This window comes from Buteo buteo, chromosome 3, assembly GCF_964188355.1.
Source record: "Buteo buteo chromosome 3, bButBut1.hap1.1, whole genome shotgun sequence".
Taxonomy (NCBI): Eukaryota; Metazoa; Chordata; class Aves; order Accipitriformes; family Accipitridae; genus Buteo; species Buteo buteo.
Window position 1 is genome coordinate 29,941,343 of NC_134173.1, and position 27,044 is coordinate 29,968,386.

Here is a 27,044-nt window from a genome sequence, read left to right on the forward strand (position 1 = left end):
AACCCATGTTTGCATAGAATAAAATTTCTGAAATGACAATGTGGCCATCAAATGTACTTCAATTTAGACCAATAAAATTATAAATGCAGCTGTTTCAATTGCTAGTACAAAAGAGCATCTTATTTCAGTCTCTGGAAATGTTACATGAATTCTGTGGGGTATGTCTTCACCAGCACTTTGATTTTCAGTTTCACAACTAGAAATTAAACTTCGGGTTTTAAATTAGGAAATATTATGTTTTTCCTTAAACTGGAGAGAATTAAATTAACAAAAGAATAATTTTATGCATTACCTTAATCTGACATTGTGTCTCTGATGTAAAAAAATCTTTTTGTACAAAAAAAATCTTTTTTGTACAGTCTGATGTGCAAAATCTTTTTGTAGTTAGTACCACTAATAGAATAATGGATATTATATTGTACTGTATTGTATTATATTATATTATACTATTATAGATTGCACAACGGCAAGCTAAACCAAGTTCCAAATCTAAATCTATAGCTGAAAATCTCTGTATGTACTTTAATACCAAAATAATGTTTTCTCAGAGCAAGCTTATTTAATATAAATGTAATTTAATAAAAATTAAACCACGTTTTCACAATATTTTGAAGAAAAGCAATATTAAATAGGAGGCAAGAATACAAACAAGGGAGCTTTTTTACAGTAATTGTATTTATTCTGGGGTGATTGTTATCACAATTACATAAGCACAAAAACTACTCTTTGTAATTTGCTGATTCTAAACCTGACCCTAGGTCTTGGATCTTCTCTAAATTACTCAAGATTACAATGGTCCCAAGATGACTACAAGGTCCCCACCACAGCGACATGGAGCTCCAGGAAACCATCACCACTCTAAGGGAGGCAGAAATAGCTCTGGAACCAGAAGCAAAACAGTCATGTCAGAGTACTACAGCTCCCTTACCTGCGAAGACCTCCAGACCACTGAAGGTGTAGCACTAGCCTTTCAGAGCTTGTACTTGAACTTTCATGTCAAATCACCCCTGACAGAGTCTCTCTCCCAATGCTGTCCACTACTCTTGACCTCACGTGTGCCTGCTCTGTTTGACACTTAGAGCGTTGGTTTTGTGGAGAAAAGTTTCATCCAGGACCTTTTATTCCACCACTGTCTTGGTTGTGTGAGGAAATTAAACAAGCAGTAGAGCTCTTCTGTGGTGCTCAACTATTTTGAATCTGTGTTCGAAATTTGCATGATGAAACTGGCACAGATACCACAAACTTTGTTTTACCAGGTTGTGGCCATCAAGGGATAAATATTTTTATTGTATTTTTATTTAATGTTTGTGCATTAAAATGTGCATTTCTATATATGTCTACTATATTTACTATCCCAGTCTATTTAATAGATGGGTCTCCTTGTAGATATGTCTGAAGTAGATCTTGTTTGCACTTTTATTATGAAAAATAACATTCTAGTTTGCAACTTAAAAATAGATGTTGTCAAGACAGAAGGTTTTGGCCTTTTTTTAATTTAGAAGTAAATTAAATCACAACAGTAAGTTAAAATCAGCCTTTTTCCACAGTACTAAAAGCATATTTTGATTCCATGAAAGATTCCCTATCAGCTTTAGCTGACAACAGTATTTCTGATATTTTCAAATCTCTAATTGCACAATAAGAATTGTATCTCAAGGTGAGAATGGAAAAATTTAAAATTCCATACAGCTTCTTGTTTTGATACTTGAAGTATTTTAAACTCCAAATCAAATACAAACATAATTGTACTAAATAAATATTTTTAATGTTTTTTTTTCAGCCTGAAATTTTCATCTTGATTAAAAAAAAAAGTGAGTAACATTTTCTGTAGGATGAAAACCTACAGAATTCATCCCAGCCTGGAACTCCAAGACATGTAACTTCCCTTCAAAACAAAATCACCTGCCTCCTCACATGCTGCAGTATGAGGCTGTAGTTTTCATTCTGTTACTTAAAAAAGGATTCATGGGATGACTTCGTTAGTGACATTAGTGAGGAGAAAATCACTATTGCCACTCATAACATGACATGCAATGCTATCCTTCAGGACTTTGTTTTTTCTATGTTCTTTTAAGATAATACATTAAAATTATTTTGCAAATAAATATTAATCTAACAGATTTGGGGTCACCCAAAAAATGCTGTGTTTGACAAAATAAAATGGGCATTGCCTAAGCAATACAGATTCTAATGAAAAATAAAGGCTAATCAAATCATGGGTCTTGATTTATAGACTCAATAGTTGGTGTTTTTTTTTACTTTTTTTTTCCAAATTATCATTTTAGAAAAAAGTAATAGTAGTCGCTTAAGTATTTTTCTGCATTTCATCATCTGCTATAACAAGTGATCACTCATATTAGAAAAGTCCTGATGGATTTTCACAGTGTTCTTGTTACAGTATATTAAACTGGCACCTAATTATTTTGAAGCTGCACTGTGGTTTTCAGAGTACATGCATATTATGCTCTGTGAAAATCACTCACAGAAAGAATAAAAATCAGAGTTCTGATACATTCAGTTCCAAGCTACACAGCTGCAAATCCAATTGTGCTTATATGATGTGATCTATTCTCCTGAAAAAAGGCCATCTGTGATAACTCTGACTTGCTCTGGACATCTAAACAAATTTTGCATCACGGAACAAACAGTATCTAGTCCTAGTTCTGTGTGAACTAGTACTGTGTGACCTCTGTCAAATTTAACTTTCTGCAAGCCACAGCTATATACTAGTCTTCCCAGCTACTTTTTTAAAGTCATTATTCTGTGCAACCCATTATAGCATCTGCCCTTCTGAGGAACACAAAGCAAACAAAATCTTTTTCTTTTCCCTCTCAGGATTCTCAGCTGGCATGTCAGGCTGCATCTAGACTAGTACATAAAAAAGACCTAAGTCTAAGCTGCTTCTCTGTCCAGGGGGCCACATGCCACAGACCACCATCATATGCTTCAACCCCTCTTCCTCCAAGGAAGGTTGCCTCATCCATTCTACCTCCTGGGAACAGTGGTTTTTCTTTGCTGTTCCCTGAGCAGTGCCTGCTTCTTGTTTGTGAGACTGCTAACTGACACAGATTAAAGTTGTGGTGGGGATGTGCAAGTAATTAAATAGTATGGACTACCAGAAATCCAGGTCCTAGACTTACAGTTCACCACTCCATACATAGCCTATCTTCCCAGCATTCCTCCTGGTTGGATAAAAGCTTTGCCCTACTTTACACTAAAAGCTTTTGCTTTCAAACCTCCTTTTTTTTTTTTTTTTTTTTCCCATGGACACAGTGTCTTTGCCAAAACCCCTTCTATTCTCCCAACATCTGTTTGTTTCTTCTATCCCCTAAGTTCTAAGTCTCCAGAAATCCCGACTAAAAATAGCCTAACCTCCTTGTTGCTCTCCCTTGGTGTTTCTTTCATTCCTCTTCCAATCTTGTCAGAGTGTTTTGTCATCCTGTGGATACACAGCATCTCTGGGAGAAAAAGTATCTGCACTGACAAGCTGCTTCCCAAAACTCGACTAGATTGTAATAGGCAACAGATTGTGGAGTCATAGAAGAAAGTAATTTGGAACGACTGCTGTCTTTACTTCTGCACAACATGATTAAGGCCCACGATTGGTGACTCATTTGAATTATCCTGAGGCAATACAGTGTTACACTCAAAATCTTGTTTGCAGGCACAATAGAAGCATACCTGTCATGGTTTAACCCCAGCCAGCAACTAAGCAGTATGCAGCTGCTTGCTCACTCCCCCCACCCAGTGGGATGGGGGAGAGAATCGAAAAAATACCTTATAGACAAGTAAAGCCAAGAATTTCCTGTTAGCATAACTGAAATCTGAAGAGTATAATCATTATTAGTTCAGATTTAATTGTTACAGAAAAAGAAAGAATAACAATGCAGTTTACAGGCTTAGTTTCCTCCCCTTTTCCTGTTTTTATGCCCACTTTCTCCCTGCTTCTCTGCATTGTGTGGTTGGCGGTTTCACTCTGGTGTTCGAGGTTGGGGGGTGTTATCATGAGCAACTGGGCTCCTTCACCGGGAGGAACATGATGTTCATGTTGATGGCTTCTCCCTCCCTCTAGGATCCACTTGGGGTCATTTTTAGACATTTATTAACATACTTTTACACCTTTGCTTATTCTTCATCGACCTGCAGCTCCACACTACATCTGAATTTGCTATGTACAGTACTTTGTAAGTGTGGGAGAAAATATTTCTTTGTTCTCTTTGTTACCCCTTGTCCTGGTTTCAGCTGGGATAGAATTAACTGTCTTCCTAGTAGCTGGTACAGTGCTATGTTTTGAGTTCAGTATGTGAAGAATGCTGATAACACTGATGTTTTCAGTTGTTGCTCAGTAGTGTTTAGACTATAGTCAAGGATTTTTCAGCTTCTCATGCCCAGCCAGGGCACCTGACCCAAACTGGCCAACAGTGTATTCCATACCATGTGACGTCCCATCTAGTTTAGGAACTAGGAAGGGGCGGGGGCGGGGTTTTTGGCCGCTTGGGGACGGGCTGGGTGTCGGTCGGCGGGTGGTGAGCAATTGCCCTGCGCATCATTTGTACATTTCAAACCTTTTATTACTACTGCTGTCATTTTGTTAGTGTTATCATTATCATTATTAGTTTCTTCTTTTCTGTTCTATTAAACCGTTCTTATCTCAACCCAGGAGTTTTCCTTCTTTTCCTGATTTTCTCCCCCATCCCACTGGGTGTGGGGGGAGTGAGTGAGCGGCTGCGTGGTGCTTAGTTGCTGGCTGGGGTTAAACCACGACACCCCTAAAACTGGCTGTGCCCAGCTCCAGGTCTGCCTTTCTTTGATTAACCATTGGTGAGCTGTTCATAGCTGTGGGGTCTCCAGTGCCAAGCTTGTGCCCCATCCAACACCTGCACTTCTCCACCCTGCATCCTGTGTCTCTTCTTCTCTAGTGCCAGCCCTGTATTTCTCCACACTGCATTGTTATGTTAGAGCCATAAATATCTTATTCTACATAGAATAACTGCTGTTACTGCAATCTACATAAAGCATTGCTTGTACCACACAAAGATAAACAAAAGGAAAGCAAATTAACCATAGGTCAATTCGAGAAATTGCTATCACAACTAAGCTGAGTAAAACAAAGTTGCAAGCAGCTTAGGAGAAGTTCAATAAAGCAAGGCTGACCAGACTCACTCCTGAAGCCTTGCAAATTCAGCACAAAACTGTGCCCTGTTAATAGCAATGAGAATACTGTATTACAGGGCTACATGGTTGCAATAGTTCTGTCAAATCAGGATTTCCATACTAATGGTGAACAATTCATTTTTTGGGGGGTAATAAACAATGTCAGAATAAAATTGAGTATTTCTCTACAAAGCACTCACAGAAGTATGAGATCCATGCCTAAAATATCAACTTTAGCTGTAATAAGTGATTAAGGAGCATGACAGTATGTAAGCTAGAAGCATGAAGGCAGTTAAACTGAAATCCTTTCTGTCACTGAGTGGGGCAGCCTGACAGATCGCAGCCACACAGCCATCATCATGGACTTGGCAGTTATGAAGCAGTAACTTGTAGTTCAATTGCTTTTGATTTTGTCACACTCTTTTTTTGTCATATCAGGATAGTTCGTCATTAAGGAGCTCTTCTGGTTTTGCCAGGGTTGCAGCAGGCTTTAGTGATCTGGATCTTGATATTGGATCTCACTGTGTACCTACCCTCCTCATTACCTCATGATGTCCCTGCCACTGGCTAGAAATACATATCCTGATTGAAAGGTGGAAGGGCATGGTTTTTTCTGGCTGGAATACCTGGCTAAGTAAGACTTTCTGGCACAATTGCCTAACAGATCTTACATATCTATTATCTGCAAGGCATACTGGTCAAGGCTGGCTACACCCAAATGGTGACCTCACTGCTTTTGTCTTCAGATCTGGGTACCGTTTTTTATCATTGCCTCCATAGAGCTGTGCAAGGACAGTGAGAAAGAGGTATAACGACCCACCTCAGCCATTTTCATCTGTTTCCTTTGGCCCTGAGTGCATACATCCATCTATGTAGGATGGCCTTAGACAGGTTTTTCTGTCAAGTACTTGGCATACTGAATGATTGGAAAGTTTCTTATTTATCTTAGTTGACTTTGCATTAACTCTTTGATGTTTCTTAAATTCTCATGGTCTGTAACTCCTTATATCTGTATTGCTTAGCTGAGCTAAATGGGTATAATTTTCTTGTAATTTCGAGATACCTTTCGTAGATTATACAGAATTCACATAACTACTCACCATGCCTCTGAGCTGAAAGTATGCTTTTCTCTATTATAATCTGTTATTATCTGTGATTTCTTAAAAAAACAACCAAACAAACAAACACCCCACCCTTGCCTACAATTTAAAATATTAAAACTTGAAGAATAGACCATAGAACTTTACCACAAGAAAAGCATATCTTTGGAAAAGGAAGTACATTTTGATCTGTAAACTTGAAGCGATGGGGAAACTTCCACTCTCTTTTCAAAGTGAAACTGTCTCTTCCAGTCACTCAGTACTGCCACTTCTTACTTCATTTCTCCCTTCACATACCTCAAAGCAGTGTTCTTAGACCAAGCTCCTTCCCCAAGGGTGCTTCCATGGTGTAGTGCCTAAAATATGCTTGGAAGATGGATTAAAAATATGAGACACCACTTTTCCCTCTGTGCAGAAAGAATAGAAAGCATAGAAAACAGTGCTGGAAAGGACCTTCTAAAAAGTTCTTATCTACCTTACTAACTAAATACAGGGTAAGTTTCTCTCTGTTTTAGAATATGACATTCCAAAACACAGAAGCACGTTAAGGATTTGCTCCAGATTTTACTTGCCCATTCTGCAAAGTTTAAGGAGCTTTTGTAAATATCTGTAAGGATTGTCACGTAACTATTTACTATTAATTGTATGACTGGCATGCTGAAGTTTGCTACGGTGAGTTTTTGGATCTTCATTCATGTTGAAAGTGTCCTCACTGCCTGTGAATTGTTCAGAACCATGTCTTGTAGTGTTGATATAAGGTGTGATCTACAGTAAACTCATTTTAAACATCACAGTCTGCTTTTCACACCACAAGATAATTATGTACTTACTTCCAGTTGATGTGGAGGATAAACCCCAATGCATTTCCTAGGTTTCAGGCTTCTGGGAAGTGCTTCTTTTATGTTCAGTATGGAACGGCAGCTCCTGTTCTGAATTTGTGTCCATACTTTTGCTTATAATTTTCTACTACCAAAACAAACCATAGAGAAAAATTCTGAAGGAAGAGCAAAATAACAGATATTAAGAAACCCTTAAACATTGGCTTATTAAAATGAAAATTACATCCAAAAATATTTTTGAAACAGATGTTCGTACTTGGAATATAAATTGAACATTTATGAGAAGTAGCCAAAAATACGTTATTTTTTATGCTTTGGATATATATTGTAAGGCATAACAATATATATGCAACAAGACTGCATGACAAGAAAACACAACAGCAACAGTATTTTGTTGTCACATTCAACATTAAAGGTGCTATCCAGAGCCTTCACTGTATCTCTATTTTCTCAATATAAATCTTTGTACACAGCCTGAAAAATAAAATGTCATGCATGTCCGTATCCCATCAATAGTAATTCTTATCTCTTAGCATAGAATTATTAAACATTGGGATAAAATGAAATCTGTACAGAATCCCAGTTCTAAGGTGTCTACACAGTGGGTTTCTCTGGTGCCAGTACACAGCAAATGAGAATTCATCCTCTGTCTCCACAAATATTTCACAAGGCTTCCACCTTTCCAACAGCTCTCCAGCTGTAATAACTACTGCATCACAAATTGCAAGCAGCTGGGTAACACCCTTACAATTTTATATCCATACAGCTTCTTACTCCAACCTTTAAATTTTACCGTAGTTCAGATGCTGCAAGTGATGCTTGTATCACAGTTTAGGAGTTACTGGAGAGTTCCTCAGGTTTGAATGAGTGTGAATTTTGTCACCACTGACTCTCTGTTGGTTTTTGCATTGCTTCACATACTGTACCCTGGAAGGCTTTCGTGTACATTCCCTCAGTTATCTTCTCAGAGCCTCTGGTTTCCTCAGGAATGACCCATGATCCAGCATTCCTGGTTGCTGCACAACATCACCGATCTTCTCCTTTCACCAGAGTGGTCCTTCCAGCGCTCCAAGTACAGCCTGCAGGCAAGTCCATGTCTTGTACGCAAGCCGCCACCAATGTGCTATAAAAGGCACTGACATAAACAGACTCACCACTGAATCCAGAGAAGAGCCTGTGGCTGCTGCCCCAGAACTGACAGACACACCAAAGGTTGGAAAACTTAGACTGTCTGCTCCTTCCTAGTATTATTTCAATATTTGACTCTATTTCTGACTTAGTGTTGAGGGAACTGCAAAATTCCTCAGGGACTGACATGAAAATTTTGGACTGTTATTATTTGGAATGTTTCTAATCCTACTGGAAAACTTAGAATGATTAAAGCACTTCCCGCCGCCCTCCCCATATACTTTATGCAAGTGTCATGGTTTAACCCCAGCCGGCAAATAAGCATCACACAGCCACTTGCTCACTCTTCCCCCAGTGGAATAGGGGAGAGAATCAGAAAGTAAGAAAACTCATGGGTTGAGATGAGAACAGTTTAATAATTGAAGTAATAATATTATTAATAATAATAATGAAAATAACAAAAAGAGAGAGAAATAAAAACCCAGAAAAAGAAATTATCCAAATGAAAGACAATTGCTCACGACCAACCGACCAATGCCCAGCCTGTTCCCGAGCAGTGCCCCCCCCCCAGCCACCTTCCTCCCCAGTTTATATGCTGAGCATGACATTCTATGGTCTGGAATACCCCTTTGGTCAGTTGGGGTCAGCTGTCCCGGCCGTGTCCCCTCCCAACTTCTTGTGCACCCCCAGCCTCCCCATTGGCAGCACAGCATGAGAAGCTGAAAAGTCCTTGACTTAGTGTAAGCGTTACTCAGCAACTACTAAAAAATCAATGGGTTACCAACATTATTCCCATCCCAAATCCAAAACACAGCACTATACCAGCTACTGGGAAGAAAATTAACTCTACCCCAGCCAAAACCAGGACAGCAAGCACAGTATTTGTCCCATAAATGGAAGGAATCTAAATAACAGACACTAAATTTTTGTTTGTATGTTAATATTACATATTGATGCCTAAAATATGTATATGAAGCATCAGTTTGATATTTTCTTTATCTGGTGTCTTTCTAAGATTTCCCAATGCAATTCCAATTGACTGTGATATTCATAGAAATGAAAATGCAGAGATAGAAAAGACATATTGTGTGGTCAGTCCATCTTCCTGCCAGTATATGTTTGTGCATTTTATAGTGACTTTTTGTCCTGGGGATAGAGTTAACTGTCTTCCTAGTAGCTGGTGCAGTGCTATGTTTTGTGTTCAGTATGTGAAGAATGTTGATAACACACTGATGTGTTCAGTTGTTGCTCAGTAGTGTTTAGACTATAGTCAAGGTTTTTTCAGCTTCTCATGCCCAGCCAGGGCACCTGACCCAAACTGGCCAACGGTGTATTCCATACCATGTGACGTCCCATCTAGTTTAGGAACTGGGAAGGGGGGGCAGGGAATCGCCGCTCGGGGACTGGCTGGGTGTTGGTCGGCGGGTGGTGAGCAATTGCCCTGCGCATCATTTGTACATTCCAATCCTTTTATTACTACTGCTGTCATTTTATTAGTGTTATCATTATGATTATTAGTTTCTTCTTTTCTGTTCTATTAAACCGTTCTTATCTCAACCCAGGAGTTTTCCTTCTTTTCCTGATTTTCTCCCCCATCCCACTGGGTGTGGGGGGAGTGAGTGAGCGGCTGCGTGGTGCTTAGTTGCTGGCTGGGGTTAAACCACGACACTTTTGCAAGCTAGTTTAAAATAATTCAGACAATAAGATTTCAGCCACCACTGTGGTGGAAACTAATAGACCTGCAGGCAAGTAAGCATCTTCTAATAACTCCCTCTTCTTTCCTGAGTTCCCTCCAATCTGCTGCTGCTTCTCCCCAAATCACTGGTGTGTGTGTATATATATCTCTCTCTCTCTATGTCCTATTTATATTTTAAAAGTAGTTATAGACTTTAGCTGTTGCTTAGGTAATTTATTTTATCTTTATAAATCAGACAGACAGTGCAGTTTCTGCTCACTCTGTTACACTTAAGAACAAAATATATTTGCAGCTTAAGTTTAATGTGCTCTGCTTCACAATTTTGGCATTGTTATGGTTTAACCCCAGCCAGCAACTAAGCACCATGCAGCTGCTCACTCACTTCCTCCCCACCCAGTGGGATGGGGGAGGGAATCAGGGAAAAAAGTAAAACTTGTGGGTTGAGATGAGAACAATTTAATAGAACAGAAAGGAAGAAACTAATAATGATAATGATAACATTAATAAAATAACAACAGTAATAATAAAAGGATTGTAATATGCAAGTGATGCACAATGCAATTGCTCTCCACCCACTGACTGATGCCCAGTTCGTCCCTGAGCGGCAATCCTCCCACCCCCACTCCCCCCAGTTTATATACTGGGCATGATGTCACATGGTATGGAATACCCCTTTGGCCACTTTGGATCAGCTGTCCTGGCTGTGTCCCCTCCCAGCTTCTTGTGCTGTTCCAGCCTTCTCGCTGGCTGGGCATGAGAAGCTGAAAAATCCTTGACATTAGACTACACATTACTTAGCAACAACTGAAAACATCAGTCTTATCAACATTCTTCTCATACCAAACTCAAAACCATAGCACTATACCAGCTATTAGGAAGACAATTAACTCCATCCCAGCTGAAACCAGGACAGGCATGCTGAGAGAAAATGTGTGATCAGCTACCATAAGTCAGACAGTGAGACATGATTTGATAAGAAAACAAATATTTCTGATTGTTTCTGCACTCCCTTTTTGTAAAGAGATCTCAGTGATATGAATCCCTATTCATTGCTGAAAATCATATCACGTTATATCAGCTTGAAAATTATGCTGGAAATGAACATGAGAAAAATTATTTTCTCTGCTTCTGTTTGTAATGTAGTTATAATATTTAATGGACAAAGCTGTTATAATGTTTATAATTAGTGGCACCTTTAAAAACTATGAAGATTGATTATAATCTAGTTATATCTTTACCTCTGAACATATTTACAGAGATATTAGACTGACAGTGAATTTGAAAGGTTTGACAAATAGTTAAATGCTGTAAAATTCCAGATTCATTTGCCTGTAGTAAACATGTGAGATCACATCAAAAGACACCAAAGATTTTTATTTTGTGTATAACTATGTATTGACTCTGGAAGCCAGTAACACCTGCTTTACTCATTTTCTTTTATGACCTGAGCAAACTTTGTGTGGAAAATTCATGCATATTTATAGAGTTGAGAACCCTGCATGTTTCCTCTGGAAATTCAGTGATTTCCCAGTAGTGAAAGTTGTGCTGCTCTTACATGGAAGGTGGCCAGTATGAAAAAGGAATAATAATTAAATGCAGGGATCATGTTCAATGCAGAATGATGATGGAAATAGCATTAGGTATTCCAAAAGAAATATTTTCCTGTTTATAAAAACATGCTGCTCTCCACTGTGCAATAAACCTTATTACACTGAAGACATACATTGCAAGACTATTATTTCTTCATAAGCGTGAAGGGATGGGGTGAGTAGTAAGGTATTCCCACATTGACCAGAAGAAGAGTAACTGCAAAAGGTCAGTTACTTATTTTAAAAATAATTTAAATATCCTTTCACAAAATGATATAAGAAGTTTCAAGAGGAATTGTCCCTTTGGTAAAATAGTTGATCCTTTACCATGCTTCCTGAAGACTACAGTGACATTCTGCTTATCTTCTAAGAGTCTTAGGCATGACTTAAACTGACCTCTTTCATCACCTCTCAACAGTTATTCTCTACAAATGCCTACAAATCCAGTGACCTTCCAGGAGATTTTTTGAGCTTCTATAAAAGGGTAAAAGTATGATAGTCTCTGCTGGTTTGGGCTGGGATAGAGTTAATTTTCTTCACAGAAGCTAGTATGGGGCTGTGTTTTGGATTTGTGCTGGAAACAGTGTTGATCACTCAGGGATGTTTTCGTCCCTGCTGAGCAGTGCTGACACAGCGTCAAGGCCTTTTCTGCTTCTCCCCCCACCCCACCAGCGAGGAGGCTGGGGGGGCACAAGGAGTTGGGAGGGGACACAGCTGGGACAGCTGACCCCAACTGACCCAAGGGGTATTCCAGACCATAGGACGTCATGCTCAGCACATAAAGCTGAGACAAGAAGAAGGAAGGGGGGGACACTTGAAGTGATGGCGTTTGTCTTCCCAAGTCACCGTTAGGCGTGATGGAGTCCTGCTTTCCTGGAGATGGCTGAACACCCGCCTGCCGATGGGAAGGGGTGAACGAATCCCTTGTTTTGCTTTGCTTGCGTGTGCGGCTTTTGCTTTGCCTATTAAACTGTCTTTATCTCAACCCACAACTTTTACTTTTTTTTTTTTCCAATTCTCCCTGCCATCCCACTGGGGGTGGGGAGTAAGCAACTGGCTGTGTGGGGCTCAGTTGCCGGCTGGGATTAAACCACAACATACTCTTTTTTCCTAATCAAAACAAGTTACAGAAACTCAGAGCAAAGTTTACAGTTAAGAGAGGAGGGAATATCTAATATAGCTCAGCCCATTTAAGTCTTTTGATACGTCATAAAGTCTATTTGCACATTTGTCGAGATGAAAGAGAAACTGGCAGCATAAGGTTTATCCCACTACACGAAGGAAATGTAGGGTGATGCTGGCATATACTTCTGGGTAGGAGGTGAATTCCAGACCAAAACACAAGAACACACAATGGGGTCAGATAAACTCAGGGTTTATCTGCTCAAGCAGCCTCTTACCAGAAACGGGGTTTTTTAGGCAGTGCAGGGCAAAATTTTTGTAGCATTTCCCTGGATTGCCCTATCAGCTCTTGTCAATCTACAGTTGAATAAAGATGGCCATGTAAAACCCTCTGGGTGCCAGAGTCACACCACACAGCTGCAGGAGAATGAGGGAAGGGAAATATTACGTGCCAGTACCCTGGAAAAAAAGAAAACAAAAGAAAAAAAATTGCAGTAGGAGAAAAAACACATAATAGCACCACAACTTTGGTGTATTCTAATAATTTTTTTGTTAATATTCTATTATTATTGTCGTATTGTTAATCTGAAACTTTTTTTAAGATTTGCAGCTCCTGTGTCCCTTTATTTCCCAAATGCCAAACACTTGTCCAGCAAGGGATTAAGCAGTAAAAAGAAAATACTAGAAGTAATACTGGCAGTTTGTCTGCCAAAAAGAAAACTTGAAGTAGTGTGCAAACAAAACTAATATTAAAGTGCAAAAATGAAGGATAGAGAAGGCACTAAGCCTCCAAAAGTGCAATGTGGCATCTAATAAAATTAAAATGCACCAGTTTTCATCTCCTTCATAGAGATGAGGAGTCATCCTGGTACATCTCTAATATGAAATTTCACCATAGGTTGCAATTAATAGTTTTAATGTATACCTTGAATTTCCTGGAAGCTAGAGAAAAGCTAGTGTGGAGAGGAAAGGTTTGAAACAACCCAAACTGAGGCTGAGGAATAGTATGTCTTTCTTGCTGAATAGTCAACAAGTAGATCTTTCTGCTCTTGATGGGCTTGCTACCTCTCTACTCATCACCTTGAAGGTAAACTTTGTCTTTCTTTCTCAGCATGGTCCATACTACAGCTGTTTCCAGTAATTACAGTTTTTATCATTGATCATATCTAGTTAGCTCCATCCATTTCCTTTCTAATTTATCCATAAGTTGTTTTGTTATAAAGAAGATAAACCACATTTTAGTAAAATTCAGAGTGAAAATCTATAGTACTATATATATAATCTATAATACTAGATTATAATGACATTAGGATTGTGTTTTACTATCCTGTTCTTTTCTGTTTCTGATTAAGGTGAATCATTTGATTTTAGGCATATGGCTACAAGAGCAGTGTAGGTGTATAATGTCTTTGTTCTGGGAGAAAATCCAAGGAAAAACTGAGATACAAAGATTCCCACATGCACAATATTTTGTGCATTAACACTAAACAGAAATTATTTGGCAACGTAACTATTTATTTTTCAGGGATGACAGCTGTCAAAGACGTGATGCGGACTTGGAGTTAACATTGACTTAAATACATTTCTTGTTTCAAACATAAATTATTTGAATGTTTTAAAGCTTTTCTTTAAAATTGTTAACAGACAGAAAATGAAGATGAAAGGCCACATCTATATGAAATACTAGTTGTCTAGAGAATTTATGGATATAACAGATCAATTTGTGTGTCTACAAAACCACTTAGCATGCACTTAGATGTAAATATATAAGTAGGCCAGGAATGTGTCTTGCTCATGTAGCTTGCTGTTTAAATGTAATATATGAATAAAAATTCAAACCAAACTAATTAAGAGGTCATACATCTCTGTTTTTTCTACATCACAGAATTGCCATTTGCTCATAAAATGTAATTTTATGAATAGGGGCTTTTTGACTAGCAAAATATATCTTTGTGATAATTCAGGGTTGGTTTTCCACCCTGGAGAGTACTAGAAAAATAAAACGAACTTTTTTTTTCTGATAGCTTTCAACAACTTTTTCCTTGTTTCCTTCTAAAACAGTTTTACACAGTTGATTTATGACAGAAATTGTGAACCATGAGCAAATATCATAAACTATTAACAGAAATCAGATTTCAAATTCCTAAGCTTTATGTTTACAGAAATTTTATTTAAATTAACTTAATTTCATTAAAAAATATAAACATGCCACAAGTCATGTGCTAAATGAAAACCATTAGAAATGCACCTATTAAACAGTAAGTATAATTTATAAACTCATTACTGCAGTAGCTATCCAGCAATAATTTAAAAATACTATTTAATTTTTTTTTTCTTGTGTTCACACTTCATTTTAGTTTATAGAGAAGGAGATGTTCACTTAGGAAAGATACAGAATTGGCTAAAGTGGCATAAATAAGCAGATTGGACAGCAAAGAATTGTAATATTGATGACAGTAACATTTACAAAGGCGATATAATTAGTGAAAGTCTGTTTCCAACTGGCAAGGTATTTAAGAAAGTCAGAGAGAAACAGATGAGACATTTGTATTCTAATTCAAGGTTCTTTAGTATCAAAATGGTACTAAAACTACCAGTATCACAGGTAAAATCATATATTGTAGGAAGGAGAGAACAAAATATGCTCAAGAAGCAGCCATGACTTGAAGTATCTACTTTTTAGCCAAGAAAATTGTAGTAAAGTTTTGTAAATTAGCTATGCAATAGAAATGAGAAGTCAAAAACAATAACAAGATTAGATTACAGGTTTTGAATAGTGAAAATGGACCTATATATGGAATGTAAAAATATTTTTTAAGATCAGGGCTAAAGACCACCTGATATCCTCTGAATTTTGATAAAAAGAAATCAAATGTGATGGCTGACAGATTTCTTAGCCGAATGCCCATTGAACTACCTGAACTGCTGTTATTTTTTACTTAGTTTTGGAAACAGCAAAGGTCATTTTAAGGCTTTCATCACACAATAATGCATAAGATTAGAGAGCATGAATTGATTTAGTGTAAAAGAAACAGAAGAATAATTAATGGTAACTAACCTTTTCTTATTCAAATGAGAAATGTTGAAAAGTACTGTAATGTTAATAAAGCTAACTGGTCAAAGGTGACCTAACTATGAGAAGTCTTGGAGTCTCCTTCTTCAGTCTGTACCTAGACACTATGGATGAACTTACATCTCAAAGAACTGGGGAGGATGGAGTCCAGGTCTGACTTAACGTTATCTGGAATAAGCGGTCAAATGAGGCCTGCTGATGAATAAAATATAATTCTTATCAATGAATTACACTTTTAAGTAGTGTGCATCTTTCTTAGATTACATTTTATTTATGCTTTTTTTTTTTCTTTTATGTATTGCAGTTGGCTGCTTATTTTTAGAAGTAGCTATAATGGGGTTGTACTCCCTGTGTCATTGCAGACTTCTGTTAAACATCAGAGTCATAGCAGAAAGGGGCTACATTTTGTTGACAGAAAAGCATATATAAAGATACTGTACGTATTGTCTTCAATTTAGATTATGTCTCCAAAAGATGGATGTAAAGCTAAATTTGAACTTCTGTGTCCATCATTAAAACACTGGGGAAAACCACAGAAGAGGATTCAAGCTTTTTTCCAGTCAAGCAATCTGTCATCACTGTAAGCACTGCTGTCTGCTCTGTGTTTTTCCACTGCCAGTCCTGTGCTCATTTGCCATCTGCCAGTCCTCACTAATTGCTATCCAGTTTATACTACTAGTCACTCACTTTTCTTTCAGGTAACTATCAGTCAAACTTGCTGATGTTTGTGAAATTATCAGGTTTGAAAACACCTCATAAAGAAAAACTGAAATCTATTAAATTTAGGCTTCTGGAATAATGTGGGGGTTTGGTAATTCATAGTATGTGAAAAAGGGGTTATAAGGTTACTATAATTTCAAGGCACATTAACATGTTAGAGACTCATAGTGCGAAGAACAGACTTGAGCTCCTGACTCTTGCTATATGCATGTGTGTGTTACATTTGCTTCCCTGAACGGACAACTAGATGCTCCCAATATATGAGGAAACCCTCAAAGGCCAGCAGTATACACTTGGCTACCTGCCTTATCCAGCAAGAAGTCATGGTGTGAATTTTTGTAAGGAGTTGATTCATGGATTTAAGAGCCCCTGTGTTGCTGCAATTCCAGATTGAGAGAACATCCCTTTAGGAATGATTGCCAATTGGTAAAAGGATGAGGAAGCCCATAGATTTCTTTCATTTATCCCAAAAGCCAGACAGACCCTTAGCAGCTCACCTGCCAGGTAGTCTGAATTTCAGAATATGTGCCTAGATTGCACAGCAGGATTTTCTATTTTAATTGTGCTTATGAATTTGACAGTTTGGGGACAACTAAAGCAATTTAATGGTCACTTTTCTCTACTTTTCATACCCAGTAGCTGCAAATGAGAAAGTTGTTTTATTTCCTGTGTCATATTTCAATTAGGTTTCAAATAGTTTATAGCAAAAAGCACACTTTTATTTCTTCTGTGTAAGAGACATACCAAGACATTTGTGCATGCTTGATCAGGAGTGTTCTGCATGTAATAAGCCCAGTTTCAGTTAGACAATCAAAAGCTCTAAACTAGCAAGTGAACTTTCTGCATAAGTAGCTTGTTAATTTGTATACATGGGTGGTATAGTACTATGAGTTTATATGGAATTATTTTTCTTTAAACCAGAATCAAATAAAATTTGCACTTCTCAGTACAAATTGTCTTTGCTAATGTGCCTTATAATCTATCCAACCAGAAGTTAAAGATCTAGCTTAGCACCCCAGCCTCTAGTGAGGAAGCTCTTTACCATCTCTATCGTGCTTAAGCCAACAGTCCCTGGTAACTCACGACCCTTTCTTGCTCTCAAGTGCTGTGGGAATTAAATATTTTCTTGTTATTTACACACAAACTACTTAGGGCTGTGTAGGTTAAATAAAACTGTTACTGGGTAGTTAGACACTAAAAATTATGTGAAATCTCTACTTGTGTAGCAAAGCAAATTTTTATCCTAATTTGGTGGTTGTTTTGGCAGATTAAAAAAAAAAAAAAGATAATTGCAGGTTTTTTGCAGGACAGGGTTTGGAAATATATTGGCATTCATCTTTCCTGTGCCTGATCATCAAGATACATGTGATATTCTGTAGTACCTGGAGATGAACTCAGGTTCTGAAAACTCAGACAGAAACCAAAAGCTTGACTCCATTTCACTCTTACCAGCCTAGGTCAACAAATATTTACATCTAACTTTGTGTTGCAACTGCAGCTTTTTCCAGAGATTGCTAGGCTAAAAACTCCAGCCTTTCCTTACTATCACTTAATTAAGATAAGTAAATTAGCCATCAGTTCACTTGAATATTGCTGAGGACCTTCCTTCATCAGCTCTTAATCTCTGCATATATTGTGAATAGACCAATTAATTACAAAATGTGTAAAGTAAAGCATTTGTGTAAGCCTTTATAAGACCAAGGCCAGTAATAATGCCCATCTATAAGACAGGATTCAAAAATCTAACTCAAGACCTTTAAATTTTTAACAAAAATAACAACTTTTGTAGCACCTTTAAAATGTCATTCTTCAGATGGTATGGAAAATAAGCCCAACAACTTCTGCAGGGCAAAAGACCATGCTAACAAATTATGGTCCTGTTGACTTGAAGCCATCAAAAGATAAAGAATTTGCTATTTTCCTTGGCAGATGCTGCAACAATTACCAGCCTGCTCTACCAAAAATAGGTATGTTGTCACAAAATTTTAATTTGTCTGGGTTTAATTTCTACTAACACACACCTCTTGAATTCCTTTATATAACCATTGTTGGTGAAGTATGTGTGAAGAAACTAATTTAAAATATTTGAGACTTCTCTTTACTTTCTCTTTGATAATCTAAACATATCAAGCTTTCTATAGCTTTTACTGTAAATATTTTCTTTAAGTCAGTATATTATCTATCACCTTTTCTTCACTAACTTTAATCATTCATCATGCTTCTTAAAGCATGGATGCTAGACTGTTACTTCACTACTTTCATGAGCAGTTTCAACCATTCAGTATATTTTATTGGATCTCTTTTTCTGTTCCTATTCATTGCCCTTCGTCTTCAAGTCTGCAGGATCGTATTTTATTTTTGCCAGGGAGTCATCCAGCGTTATCACTTCTCAACTTATAATCACCATTCTGAAGGATATCCCATATTCTTCTCCATCAAATGGTTTGTTCTTTTACAAGATGTTACTATGGGGATTGAAGTAAAAAAGTATAAAGTAGCTAATAATGAATTGAGTAATTGCTTCTTACTGGATCTGAAAATTAACAGCTCCAAGTAGGATAGAAAATCTCAGAAATATCTATAGGTCTGATTGTCTGCAAGAAGCACTTAGTTTGCTTATAGCTATCTCTAAAAGATTGTGTAGACAGACCCTTTGAAATATTTGTAAGGGTAGAATTTAACACATAAACCAAGAAGAATTATTTTGGCTTTCTCAGCTGATGTGTTTTAAAAACTGTATCTATAAATATCCTCGAAGAGAACTTTTTGCTTATGTTTTTCATCACGTAATTCAGTTTTTTTCACACATGATACTACAAAGGGAACAATAACCGACAAAGCTATTAAATAAAGCCCTTGCTATCTGGTAAAAACTTGCTATTACCTGGAACAATAGGATACTGGAGAATTTAAATACATTCTGGATTGTTTCCTTCATGATCCTACTAACCTGTTTGGAATGACCAATCTTTTAAAATTGTGGGTACTATGGTAACTGAATACTTCAAGGTGTCATGGAGACAGAGTACTCTTCTCCTGAGATGCTAGTCTATTTGAGTCTGCTGTGAAAAAGCACAGAAGAGGTTTTTTTGTTATCTTCTAAATGCAACTACTTATAAATGGTGACTCATACAAGGCTTGCATGGTGCTGGTGTTTTTAACACACCTTTTTTAAAAGTACAAAATCAAAACTGAAGTGAAATAAATGCAGTTCTCACATAATTAAACCTCCTATGCAGAAAGAGCAGAATTATGTCATATACCTTTTACCTGTTCCTTGCTAAATTTGTTTGCCTGAACCTCACTCCTACCAATTTCTCTACCTCCTTTATCTCCAAGCAGTCATTAGTCTTCTCTTCCCTTTTCTTCCTTCCGTGCATCTTTGAATGAATACTTTCTCTGAGTGGTACCTTAATTTCCAGGCACATTTCTAAAGAAAGTTTCAGTTCATTCTCTTAATTATATTGATTAGGTCTCACTCATTTTTTTAATATTATTTTTTGTGATATGCTTATTTTCAGAAAGAATGCATTTCATGTTTTTCTGACCACTAAGTTTTTCTCTTCTCTGAGGTTGGAAGTCTCACAAACTTACTCAGGTGGTGCCCAATCTACTTCCTTTGAAACCTAATTTTTGTTCTTGAGATCACTTCTGCTTCCCAGCACCTATGCCATAGATATTCTTATGATGTCTAATCTTTTTCAAATATTTATATGAACCAAGTCAAAGTCTGAACATAGGTACAAAACCCTTCATCCTGCTGAAGCTTTCCCCTTCCATCTCTGTTGCTAGGATTTTCCTGTAATAAATCTTTTGGGTCTTTGAAAATGTGGTTGCAAAATTAATATAAAATCTATTTTGTTAAATTGTGCAATTTCTCAGGTAAAGAAGCAATCAAAACTTCATATCTGCGGTTGCTCATGTACCTGTCACCACTATATAATTGTATACACAGCCCCACTACAGCTGATTGTATGTAATTTGATCCCTCCACTTTTACCATTGCATTTTGACTGCAATAAAGCTCATGTTTTGTCTAAATGTAATGGAAACCCCATTTCAAACTTTGTCAGGAATAACCTGTCAAGTCCCATCAAAACCCAACTGCCTTGGTGAAACTAAAAAATAAATATTGAATGATTGCCCAAATTATTGAGTGAAGTTCCTTATGATCCTAAAGTTTTTCACTTGTTCTGTTTCCCATTCTTCATATTAAGCTGATATTCCCTTCTAGTTTTTTGTCTGAATTCTTTCAACATGATTCTATGTGCATCTTACACCAGGGGAAAAAATGTGCATGCAGAGTCAGGACATCCATTACCTAGTGAATTATCTCTATATGTAGCATTTTTGTTCTTGGTTAGTCTTTTAAATCATGAATGCTCTTTCAGATTTTAAGAACAGTGGTTCACTTTCCACTGATCAGTCAATATTAGGAAGAAAAAAATCAATGGTAAATGTAATCTAATGTAAAAATTTTATCTTCACTTCCCACTATTTTCTCTGGAGAGAAATAGTATCAGTTTAACTCTCCTTCCTAGACAAGAAAAAAAAATTAAACACAGTTCTGGTAAATCATAGTGCTCAACTCTGCCTTTCCTTCCTTTCTTTCCCTCCTGCTTCCTGACTACCTTTCCCTCCTCCCCAGTTCCCATCCCCCACCTCCATCACTGCTGGTACACAGGAAAGATATTTTTACAACATATTGCAAGTGTATATATTAAAGGTACTTCACCTTCTGAAATGTGCACTGAAATACTTGCACTGCTGCATGTTCCCAAAGACAGCCATGGAAAACAATATCTGTCAGGTGTGCAAGTCACAGTACTTTTGTCTTAGAGCATAACTCATCTCTGAAGCACTTAAGTTGCAGAAAAAAATTGAAACCAGTCATTTATTGGTAGAGAAAATGTATGCTTAGAATTGTCTTAATGAATGTTCTTGGACAATGCAAGTCTTAGCCTGTTCCAGAGCTAATGTATACTTATTTAGGAATATTGTAATGTTGTTGTCTATCTTAGCCTTCCAGTTTTCTTGCAAAATTCAGTTTGCTGGTTTCTTCTCTTCTGTGGCTCCTTACCATGACTTTAAAGACTATTCCATGACTTAGTTCTTTTAACTGCTTCAAGTCTTTAACACGGCCTTTTTTATCTTGCATTTACTTCTTCTCATATGGCCATTTTAGTGTTGTTGCCCTTCCCCAGGACTCACTAGCACTCTTCTAGTATTCTACTCACAGCTTTTGGGTTTAGGTTAACTTGTTTAATTAGCAACAAAAATAACTTGTGAAATAAACGTTTTCCAGATGTTGACTTAAGCTAGGCTTGTTCCATGTTCTGGCTTTGGAGGTGATTCCATTTCTCTGCAGTAGCATATGTACAAGTTTGTTGGTAGCAAGGTGCTCTAAGCATTAATGTAATGAAAGAGATGTAGCGATTTTACATTTCCTGCAGAAGGAAGACGACAAAAAAAGACAAGCAGTGACTGTATAAGCTTTCGACTTATTCTTTTTAAGCATAAAATTAACATTTCTTTAAAAATCTTTACTTTATGCACTATTTTTTGGTTCCCTCACCAACTAAAATTAAAATGTTGCTTTTATAAGTCTTTGGGGATCAAGCCCTTTTTACCACAGAGATTTTTTTTGTGTTTTCTTTGAAGCAGACAAGAAAATTCAAACCATAAATAAATAGTTCCACCAAAGCAACACAGTAAAATGAAAAAAAGAAAAGGCTCAAAAAGGTTTTAAAAAATTTTCTTGCTCAGTATATGAAACTACTAATTCAAGAAGACATTGTCAGGTGTATGTATGTTAAGTTTCTAGAAAGGAACATTAAACACAAGAATAATTAATTTTTCTTCTGGGTGGATCATCAGATAAATGAATCTGCAAGTTAAAAAAAAGGCAACAATAAGATATAAAAAGAAAAAAATCTTGTGAAAAAAGAAATTGTACCTTCTTCCCAGAGTTTCTTGTCTTTTATAAGGACAGAAAATGACATCAAGCACAGCAGGAGACTATTCAGAAATCAATTTTTAGCTACATTATCTGAGAGCTGATGACCTTGATACAGATATAAAATGTGCAGAAACTCAAAAGCTGGAAAAAACCCCACATTAACTCCAAGTCTTAAGTGTTCCTTTTTGTATTTTATTAATGTCAGTATGTAATTAAAATGACAATAATATTTGTAACATAAAAGATACAGTATTTCAATAATTTATTGTCCCTATTACTAATATGATATGGTCTTCATTTAGTTTAATTAACAGGGAACAACTCCTTTAATAATTTTATGACAGACAAATCTTTGATAGTTCTCACTGAGAGGAGCCTGTGCTTTTTCTATAGCCTACATGAACTAATCATGATCATGAACTAATTTAGTTTCCTATAAAATCGTGCTTATTTTCATTTCTGAGAGAGACCTACCTAGAATGTGGATCCTTTTCAGTGGCTCTAGTATCACCAACTATTGAGTGTTATGCCCTATAACTGTAAAAAAAAAGGAAAGGTAAACTCTGGCTTATTTTCTAGATTTGGACATATTTTGTCTTTCCACTTAAGCTGGAAGATCTGAGTGGTTTAATTCAGATGTTGTCACAACTCTTTGAAACAAATGAAAGAATACGTATCTTTGTACTAAATTGTCCTTTTATCAGTTATATAAAAGACTTTAAAAGAGTTGGTTTTATTTGTCACTTTGTTAATCCACTGAGAATCAATATTGCTCAATTGATATCGATTCTGAAAAACTGGGACAGAATCCAGATGTTCTGATGCTTTAAGCAGAAGACCATTGAATGCTCCGAAATGGCTATTTTAAGACAAAAAAAAAACCAAACCCAAACCTTTCTATATGTGGGATAACAGAAAAATACGATCCATTGCTTAGACTAAAATTTGTCTGTTCTTGTAGTAGGGGAGATAGAAGTGGGTGACCTCAATTATCCGAGATGTTATCAGAGATGGAGTCACCCAGAAAACGATCCTGACACAATCCTTTGAAGATCACATCTCTCTTTTGAAGGTATAGGGATCTCTTGAAGTTAATGAAATATGATAGATATTATTAGATGCCTTTCTCCCCTTAGGATTTACTCTACCTGGATCTCTCCTGAAATAAAATTCACAGTGGAAAGGGCTGTCTCTTTTTAAAACAGATAACGCTGGAGCCAGCCATGCTCTCATCTTTTGCATAATAACCAGGAAGGTGGAGAAGCTGTTGAGTAAGGAAATCTTACTGCTCATTCTAAGGCAGTCAGGGAATAAAGGGGAGGTTGAACGGAGGAGAGGAAAGACAGCAGCCTCTGCTAATCGTGTCAATCCACTCCAGTCTGTGGCCAGAAGAAAAAGAGTGATGATAGTAACAGGACGAGAACCACCTTTTTAGCATAACTCAGTGGACATATCGGTTAAAGGTACAAAGCCTCAAAATAGTTCTGCAGCTCAAGTCTCCTATGCTACAGATAAGCCTCTTTGCCACCAATTTATGCAAAAGGCTGTTGATAACACCATGTGTGGTGCTTATCTGTCAACATTAGTCATGCAACAGCACCCGGGGAAATACACAGACAAGAACTTCCTGTGTGTGGAGCATGCCAGCCCAACCAGAGACTTAATCTGGGAAACTAAGTAAACCACAGATTTAGGAAGTGAAAAATTCTTGTTTCAGGTTCAGGCAAGATCCCAAATACCTAACCCTCAATTTCTGAAGTATATCCCGCCTATGATTACTAAACGACACAAAGATCATTGCACTCTGCTGACAAGCATGAATCAGAATTAATATGGAGACAATAAGATAAAGCTGGTTTTACTAAAGAACGTGTGTGGTCAATAGCCTCAAAAAAACTGCCAACCAAACCCCTCCTAACCATTTCTCATATCTAATAGTTTTATATTCCATTAACTTTATACCTTATTTCAAAAATAAACTTTAACTTTAGTGCTCAGTGACAAAGACTAGTGCAGAAATTTTGTTGTTTTCACTTTTTTTTACTGCTTCTACAGTAAGGTTAAGCTGGTTTTCAGATTTTCAGATTGTCTGTCAGGAGCTTGAATGCCATGTAAGACTAACATGCTTTTCTTGTGAAAAGAATGGTCATCCCTAGTGGAAACAAGAGAATAAGTGCAGAATTCCATGGCCTTAAGAGGCAGAGGTTGTCATGGGGATAGCCAGGGCTGTCTGAAAGTGGTTCTTTTTACTCAGCATCAATACTATCTTGCTGCGAGGATCTGGTGCAGATATCATGAATATTCCTCTTCGTTTTCACACCACTACTGTTTATTTAAAATTTTACTGATAGGTGCCCAATGAGCATCCAGGAAGGCTGCATGAAAATCCTGTTCTCCAAATCACTGTAATTTTTGCAGCAGAAACTCTCAGAAATGTGCAGATTCAGGATTTTAACAAAAATATTTCCTATGACTGAAGATGCACTTTATGCTCTGTAAGAAATGCAGTGTCACACAGAGTAAATGATGTCAGAGTCCCAGAGAGTAAGGGTGAATTCTTTGTTCACTTTAAAGCCTAAAAAAATTAACTTTTAATGGGTAAATCAGGGAACAGAAAATGTTGCAGGGAGAGGCAGGAGAGGGAGAGGAAGCAGGTATTTTTCACCTTTGCAGGTTCCAGTTCTGAAAGATTAATTGCTCAGTTTGATAAATTCAACTCCATATTTTGCTGACTCTCCATGTGTTGCTAAGCAGTACTTGAATACGGTATTGACATTGCTTACACTCTGTTTACACTGCTAGTACTGTATATTTACATTCAGCCACTGCCATACAAGCTCTGATAAAGATTAGGAGTAGTAATGAATAGCACTATTTTGTGATGACTTGGACAATCAATGTCTGTATTGAATGACTGGGAGTAAACAGATCCATCTCCACATATAATTGTTCATATCAGTCCCAACAACAAGAATAATTTTTTTTGGCTTTTGGCTGTGCTAAGAGAAAGAGGATGCTTTTGGTTTCCCATAAATTTGTTTGTCTATGGCACCAAAATTTCAGTTTGGAATGAAAAAAAATCATTAAAAAGTGTTGTTTTCTTTTTTTAATTCTAATGACCACGGGCAATTGTTTTCTCAGAAATGAAAAAGTAAAAAGATATTTGGGGAAATTCTTCCAGGCTGTGAAAGTTTGCTTTATATTTGGTTGCTGCAGTGAAACTTGTTTTCTTGTTTCATCTCCCTCAAAGCACTGATTTTGAGAAGACAGTTCTATGTAATAGGGAATACAAAAAGAAACAGTGTGTTGAAAAATGCTCTATTTTATAAAGGCTGCAGGGTTTTAGGATCACTCTTTAAAAGTCTGGGAAGTAGACAGCAGAGGAGAAGAATTTAAAGCAGAAGAGCTACAGGGCACACCAGGAGGCATCAGAGAAAGCAACTGAAAAAAAACCAGAGGAGTGGGATGGAGAATGAAGTAGAAATCAGTGGAATGATAAGAGTGATGAGAAAGTGAAAGTGGGTAACTAGAGAGGATGAAGAGCAATGGGGGAGGGAAAATAAATAAGAGATAAAGAAGGGGAAGAACCAGAAGGAGAGGAAAAGGAAACTTCAGTGCGCAAAAGAAGAGAGAAAAGAGATTAAGGAAAAAAATCAATTGCACAGGTCTGGAAGGGAGAAGATACTGAGATACTACAGTGATATAGAAGCTGTAGAAATGATTGTATAGACTATATAAGAAAATAAGAGAAGTAAAGTGAAGCAGGCTCAAAGGAAAAGGATGAGAGATCAGAAGGGAACAGAGAAAGAAGCAATTAGGACGAGAAATTACACTGGGTTGTAAAGGCCAAGAGGATGGACTAGGGTACAGTGGCAGAGTCAGTCAAGTCTGAGATATCTTATTCCTTGTTAATGGTTCCCAATTAAATCACTGTGAATAACTGATTTTGTGTTTGAGCTATGAAACAGAAAAATGGAGGGGAAAGAATCAGTTTAGTTCAAACTGAATTTATTAAAAAATAGATTTCTCAACAGAAGAAACATCCTGAATTTTTATGCAATGCAAGATGTTCTGTTTTTTCCCAAATGTTTTATATGTTTTGAGTGACTACTTCCTATGATTACATAAGCCATTCTTTACAGTAAGATACCTGAGGGTTTATGCTATCTCAGATACACCCTACAACATCCTAACCACAATTGTTTTCTCTCTCTGACTCAGAAAGTCCTTACATGAAGTAGATATTAACAACATCCCCACCTCAGTGTATCCTGGAAGGATAAATCTAGGAAAGAATGAATCAGAACTTTTAGTTGTGTAACAGTGGGGCTAAGAGGGTTACCCCTCTTAGCAAAAAAAGGTTTATTCCTCTGCTGGGAGATACAGGAAGGTTTGCAGGTTCCCAGAACTGAACACTTGCCCACCAACACATCTCTGTGCAATGTCAAGATAAGATCTGGGAATGGTCCTGTGAACACATTGTATGGACAGAAAGGTTCAACTACCAAAAAATTGCTTCACTTCAGCAGACCCAGAGGCTCCTCAAAGATGTCTTGTGTCATAAATGATGTGTAGATACAGCTTTGGAGCTTCTGACAGAGATGTCTTGACAAGAATATTTGAATATACATGAAGGTACGAACAATTTCCAGCACAGTACTTAC